Source organism: Gossypium arboreum, chromosome 8, assembly GCF_025698485.1.
Source record: "Gossypium arboreum isolate Shixiya-1 chromosome 8, ASM2569848v2, whole genome shotgun sequence".
NCBI classification, from domain to species: domain Eukaryota; kingdom Viridiplantae; phylum Streptophyta; class Magnoliopsida; order Malvales; family Malvaceae; genus Gossypium; species Gossypium arboreum.
Genome location: NC_069077.1, coordinates 105,090,028 through 105,097,343, shown reverse-complemented (window position 1 = coordinate 105,097,343; position 7,316 = coordinate 105,090,028).

The window sequence follows — 7,316 nt, the reverse complement described above, 5'->3', positions numbered from 1 at the left end:
AATGAGATACTTTTCGAGTTCTTATGATCTTATTTGTGATTTCAATATTTGGTTTTAATTGAGTTCAGATTCAAGTGAGGTGAATTTGCTAAATATGCATTATGTTCATGGATACTTGGCCGAAATGGCAATTACCTAGGAATGATTTCTTGAAAATTTGAAATAATCAATCTATAAGTAAATTAATTGTTTGCATTGCTTAAAACTTACTAAGCATTGAAGCTTACTCTGTGTTCTCTTTTCCATTCCTTATAGGTTTATCCTTTAGTTCGAGTTGGAAGAGCCGGAGATATCATCACACTACCGAGTCATTATGTGAGTTGAGAAGATGGTATATCATCATGATTTAAGGCATGTATAGGATAGACTATAGGTAGAATGATATTTTGACTTTGTATACATTATAGCCATGCGAAGATGGCTCGCTTATTTTGTTTAGAGAAGCCTTATAATTGAACTAATGTGTTGAAATGTTTTAGTTATAACTTGATAGTAGTTAATTTGTTATTAGATATTCGGTTATGTTTTGATAGTTAGTCATTTTGGAAATTTATAAGAGCTCTTATGAAAAAATCAATGAGACAGATTGCATTGTTGATAATTTATGTCTGGTAAATATCTTTGACCTTATAGAAGTTTTGTTCAGTCAAGTAATACCTCATAACCTTATTCCGGCAACGGATACGGGTTAGGAGTGTTACAGATTGGCTAGTTAAGCATCAGGCAAATTTGGATTATGCTACTAAGCGGGTGGTATTGAAAACTGCGGAGGGTGACAAGGTGGTTGTGGCTGGGGAGCGTTGGAACTATCTTTCAAATGTGATTTCTGCACTTAGAGTTGATAAGTTGGTTCGTAACAGTTGCGAGGCGTATCTAGCCTACATCAGTGCTTCTGGTTTTACGGCTTCGTCTATTAAAGATATCAGAACAGTTAGGGATTTTCTGGATGTTTTTCCCGATGAGCTACTGGGTTACCTCCTAACCGTGAAGTGGAGTTTGGGATAGAGCTTTTGCCTGGTACAGCTCCAATGTTTATCGCCCCTTATAGAATGGCACCGAAGGAGCTCGTAGAGCTTAAGGCTCAAATTCAAGAGTTACTAGATCGAGGGTTCATCCATCCTAGTGTGTCTCCGTGGGGATGACCAGTTTTATTTGTGAAGAAGAGGGATGGAACTATGTGGATGTGCATCGACTATCGGCAACTGAACAAATTGACTACCAAGAATAAGTATCCCTTACTGAGGATAGACGATCTATTTGATCAATTTCGAGGAGCTTCGATTTTCTTTAAGACTGATCTCTGATCGGGATATCATCAACTGAGGGTCAAAGAAATAGATGTTTACAAGACAGCCTTTAGGACTTGTTACGGTCATTACGAGTTCCTAGTGATGCCTTTTGGACTGATGAATGCACCAACAGCTTCTATGGATCTGATGAACTGAGTGTTCCAGCGCTATCTGGATAGTTCATAGTGGTGTTTATAGATGACATTCTGGTGTATTCAAGGACTGAGGAAGATCATGATGCACATCTCCGGGCTATTCTGCAGATTTTGAAGGAGAAACAACTGTATGCTAAATTCAGCAAGTGTTAATTCTTGTTATGTGAGGTAACTTTTCTGGGTCATGTAGTATCTGCTGAGGGGATTAGGGTTGATCCTCAAAAAATTGAAGCGGTTTTGGATTGGAAGCAACCTAAGTCGATATTTGAGATTCGGATTGGCAAGGTATTATAGACGATTTGTTGAGGGGTTTTCATTGATTGTTGCACCCCTGACTAAGTTATTGTGTAAAGGAGTATCGTTTAACTAGACTAATAAGTAGCAAGAAAGTTTTGAGAAACTTAAGAAGGTTTTGACTGAGGCCCCTGTCATAATACAGCCAAAATCTGGGAAGGAGTTCACTGTCTACAGTGAAGCATCAAATGTTGGCTTGGGTTGCGTATTGATGCAAGAGGGTAAGGTAGTGACATATGCATCTCGTCAGCTTAAGACGCATGACTTGGAGTTACAGTGGTGGTATTCGCACTAAAAATTTGGAGGCATTACTTATATGATGAGAAATGTATCATTTACACAGATCACAAAAGCCTCAAGTATCTCCTCACTCAGAACGAGTTAAACCTTAGGCGGCGTAGATGGATGAGTTGCTAAAGGATTATGACTATTCGATTGAATACTATCTTGGTAAGGCTAATGTGGTAGCCGATGCACTGAGCCGTAGGGCTATTACTGATTTGAGGGCGATGTTTGCTCATCTCAGTCTATTTGATGATGGTAGTTTACTGGCCAAACTTCAAGTTAAATCGAGGATAAGTCACTGGGTTCTCGTTTCCGACAGATTGAAAATAGGGAAACTTCAGATTTTGGGCTGAATAGCGAAAGGGTACTTTGTTTCCATAGGAGAGTCTGTGTACCAAAAGATACTGATTTAAGGCAATATATACTATAATAGGCACATAGTAGTCCTTATGCCATGCATCCTGGTGGGAATAAGATGTACCGAGAATTATATTGGTGGCCAGGACTTAAGCGTAAAGTTACAGATTTTGTGAGTAAGTGTCTGACTTGCCAACAGGTTAAAGCAGAACATCAACTGCCTTCAGGGTTGCTTCAGCCAGTTAAGATTCCACTATGGAAGTGGGAAAGAGTAACTATGGACTTTATTGGTGGACTACCCCTAACGCCTTCTAAGAAAGATTCGGTACTGGTCATCGTGGATCGGTTGACCAAGTCTGCTTACTTCATACCTGTCCGTATTGATTACTCACTACAGAAACAGGCTAAGCTATATGTGTCTGAGATCGTGCGACTGCATAGGGTACCAGTTTCTATAATATCTGATAGAGATCCTCGTTTCACATCTAGGCCGGGTTTGGGGTGTTACATGTTATGTGTTTCAGTCATATGGTATATAATGGTAGTTAATTGAGCTAAGATATATCATGTATTAGCTAGATAAAAATCAAGATATATGCGTAGGGTAAATTCGGTGTTCACTTATGGACTATATTAATGATATGTATTATACTTGATTTGTTGTTATGGCAAGTCAGACATATTGGGACTTAGATTTATGTAAAGAGATTGGATTACTGACTAAAGGATATGTGTGCTTTGGCATTTGATCATGATATGTATGCATATGTGTATGGCTATATAAATTCATTAGTTATTTGTAAGCTTACGAAAATGTACAAATGAATTGTGTTAGCCGCATAGATAAGGAAATGAAATGGGTTTTATATATAACCTTTGGTAATGTTGGTTTCGCTTATGAGTCTGGGTTATTAATTTGTACAGATACGACATGAATTATTTGAGTGTAATGATACTGATTAATTAAATAAGGTAACTTGTTTGATTCATAGTTATAATTTCGAATACCATAGTTATTAAATAACTATATGAGTTGATTGTTGGTAATTATGGAGTATGCACAATTTGTTGTTAAAGTGTACATAAGCATTAGCTATAAAATTATTTTGATACTCAAGTAATAAGCAAGTTGATTGATATATGCTCGGCATATGATATGTATTTCAGATTAATAATTTGAAATTTTAAATAAGATAAGAGTATTCATGTGATTGATTTATGAAGTATAAATTGTTTAATTGTCTGTTTTGAGTTGTGTTTGATCAGTAATGCCTCATAACCTTAATCTAGCAATGGATACGGGTTAGGGGTGTTACATTTGATTGGTATCAGAGCTACGATTTAGTCGATTCTAAGACTAACGTAGCGCGTGTGAGTCTAGCTATATATGCCATATTATATACTGCGATAGTGTGCTGACTTCTGACATTTGAAAATGTGTTTTCATATAGTAAATGGATCCCGACAATGCTGTAGCTGATTATGTCAAGAGTATAGCACCTGCTCCCGTGCAAAGGACAACACCGGTTGATTCTCGACCAACTTCGAGTAACCAAGAGGGAGAGGCTAAACAAGCCTTTTACCAAATGATGAATGACTAGGTTACTCAATATATCCAGACTAATCTGGCTACACAACATCTTCAACCCCCGACTAATCCAACTTTGATACCTACTATACCTCAAGTGAGTGATTCATTGAGATTGCTTAAGCCTCCTGTTGATAAAATCAGAAAACATGGTGCTGAAGAATTCAGAGCTACTGATGATGATGCTGAGCAAGCTGAATTCTGGCTTGATAATACTATCCGTGTGTTTGATGAGCTATCTTGTACACCGGATGACTATTTTAAATGTGCCATATCTTTGCTATGAGACACCGCATATCACTAGTGGAATTCACTAGTATCAGCGGTTCCAAAAGAGAGGGTGACCTGGGAATTCTTTCAGACTGAATTTTGTAAAAAACATATCAACCAGAGATTTATCAACCAGAAGCGCAAAGAATTTTTGGAGTTGAAACAGGGTCGGATGACCGTGACAGAGTATGAGCTGAAATTTGTGAGACTCAGTCGGTATGCTTGAGAGTGTGTTTCGACCGAAGCTATTATGTGTAAAAAATTCAAAGACAGTTTGAATGAAGACATTAAACTGCTTGTTGACATACTTGGTATAAAAGAGTTCTTATTATTGGTTGAGCGAGCCTGCAAAGCGGAAGAGCTCGGGAAAGAGAAAAGAAAAGCTAATTTTGATGCTAGAGATTCACGTAAGAGATCGTCGAATAAGTTATTTCAGTCAGCATCGAAGAAGTTCCGAGATGATTTTAGCCGTTCTAAGGTTATTTCAGGTTATTCACGACGGGATCGGGATAGACCACCTGTGAGCTCGAAAGCTACCTCAATAGCTAGTGTGGGTAATGTTAGATCAAATCAACCCGAGTGTAAACATTGCAGTAAATGACATCCCGATAGTTGCAGATTGCATGATTGGGCCTGTTTTAAATGTGGATCGATGGATCATTATATTCGTGAATGCCCAGAGTTAGATGAACAAAATCCAGTACAGAATACGAGATCGAGTAACACTGCAGCTCGAGGCAGACTGTAACACCCCTAACCTGTATCCGTCGCCAGACTTGGGTCATAAGGGCATTACAAAATAAAACACAATTCCGAACAATTGAATAAACATTTAAATAATCACAAGAATATGTTTCAAAAAATTCATTAAGATTTAAAACGTAAGCTAACGGAACTTTTAATTTGAACATTTCATATTATTGATAAAAATTAGGCATAACGTTTACAGGTAACTATATTAAATTATAATGCATCAACAATTCTATAAATACGGCATTAACATGGAAATTTTTATGAACGACATATATTTTACATATTAATACTATTAATAGCAAGCATTTGATAATAAGTCAACTTACTTCATCCCTTGGTCTGACTGGCTATCATATATATGTTATACGCATTCATTATTTACACGTATTTAACAAGTTCATATAACCATTAGCATATAAGTATTAGACATACATAATTAGTAATACATCTCCGGTACCAAGCGCATGAAAACTTAATTAACATGTAAGGCCAAATGCATGTATGCATATACTAACTTATTGTATAAATGAGCATTACAATTTTGACTTGCATATGCTTTTCTTTTTACCTAATATTTTATAATTTATATTAATCCAATGTCATTCATAATAGGCTACATGACCGAATGTACATATAATCAAGACAAGTCTATTATATATTATAATTACGTCCTGTATATAGATTCAATTCAAAACCTAGCATACATGTATTTATGTAACATAATCATCTTATGCTCATGCAAGGTACGCATTTACCCAAAAAGCCAAAGCCACACTTGTTATTAAAGTATCCAAAATATGTCAAATGGTTGACAGCTTAAATCATGAACCACATGCAGTATTTATCATTATTAATTAAGCTAATAAAATTAGAATATAAACACCTAACATTAAAACAATGTCACATCTTATATTTTCGATCACATGATAATGAACATACCATACATACGTTTTATCTATGCTCATTCAAGGCCGAACCTTACTGTCTAAAAAATCATATGTGCACCCAAACTTCCATCATAAATTATCAATAGATAGACTCATTAAACATTTGACTAAGAATTTTTAGCATAATCTGCAAGCCATTATCAAAACATATAGTGCTCATCACAAACATTATGCATTAAGGCACACCACTTAGTAACCAAGATTAATATAAGTCTTACCTATCATAACCGATCATTAATATAATAATAATTTAGCCATTTTCGCATGGCTTTTATACAAAACCAAAATTCATCAAGTCAAGCACACTTTAGTCTATACATGCCATAATTTGCATTTAATTTATAAAGGTACCTAAAATAGTAGATAGTGTGATGAGCCTCGCTGACGATCCTTGAGCTGATAACTTGATTTCCAAAAAAAAAAAAATAGAAACAAATATACACACGATAAGCTATTATAGCTTAGCAAGTCATATGCAAATAATTGACCTAACAAAGTGTTCCACTCAATTAGGCTAATACATTGTAAATAAAAACTATATACCATTTAATCTCGACCTACAACCTGTATATAAATCCCCATGTATACATTCGCACCTAGACATTAACTAGGCCGAATGGTCAAAAGGCCAAATTGTCTTATTATCTTACAACTTTCCAAAAAAAAACTAATTATATTATAATCAAACCTGCATATACTCTTACATAAGCTAGTAAATTACAATATAATATCGCATAAATATTTATACATATATGTATATCACCAACAGGGCCATTTATATATATAATCACACACTTGCATATAATTATGAATCATTTCTTGATGGCCAACTTTTAAAATCACAAAGCCGAATTCACATACCAACAGCACTTAAATTTATTAATATCAACTTCACATGAACAAACAATTTATTAAGTATAAACTTATATTATCATTAAAAGCCAACAAACTAATTCATACCTGGCCGTTTAATTCGTAATACACACTCATATCCAATTTACCTTTGCCCGATGAACCATTCGGAATTGGATAGGACACTCGGATAATCACACAAGTCGTACAATGCCAACGTCCCAAACGTGGTCTTACATGTAGTCACATATCGATGCTACTGTCCCGGACAGGGTCTTACTCGTAAACACATATCGAAATCATATAACGATGCCATGGTCTTACTTGCACACATATATCAGAATCCTATGTCATGACATATGTATCCTAACTATTCCTAAGGTTCATACGGGACTTTCGGACGTCGTAACTCGGTCGAATCGAACTCGGAAGTGTAGTATTCAAATTTAATCATTTTCGGCCATAGCATATTAAAAATTCTACATTTCATAATAGCATATAAAATTGACATTTAATTACTAAGTAC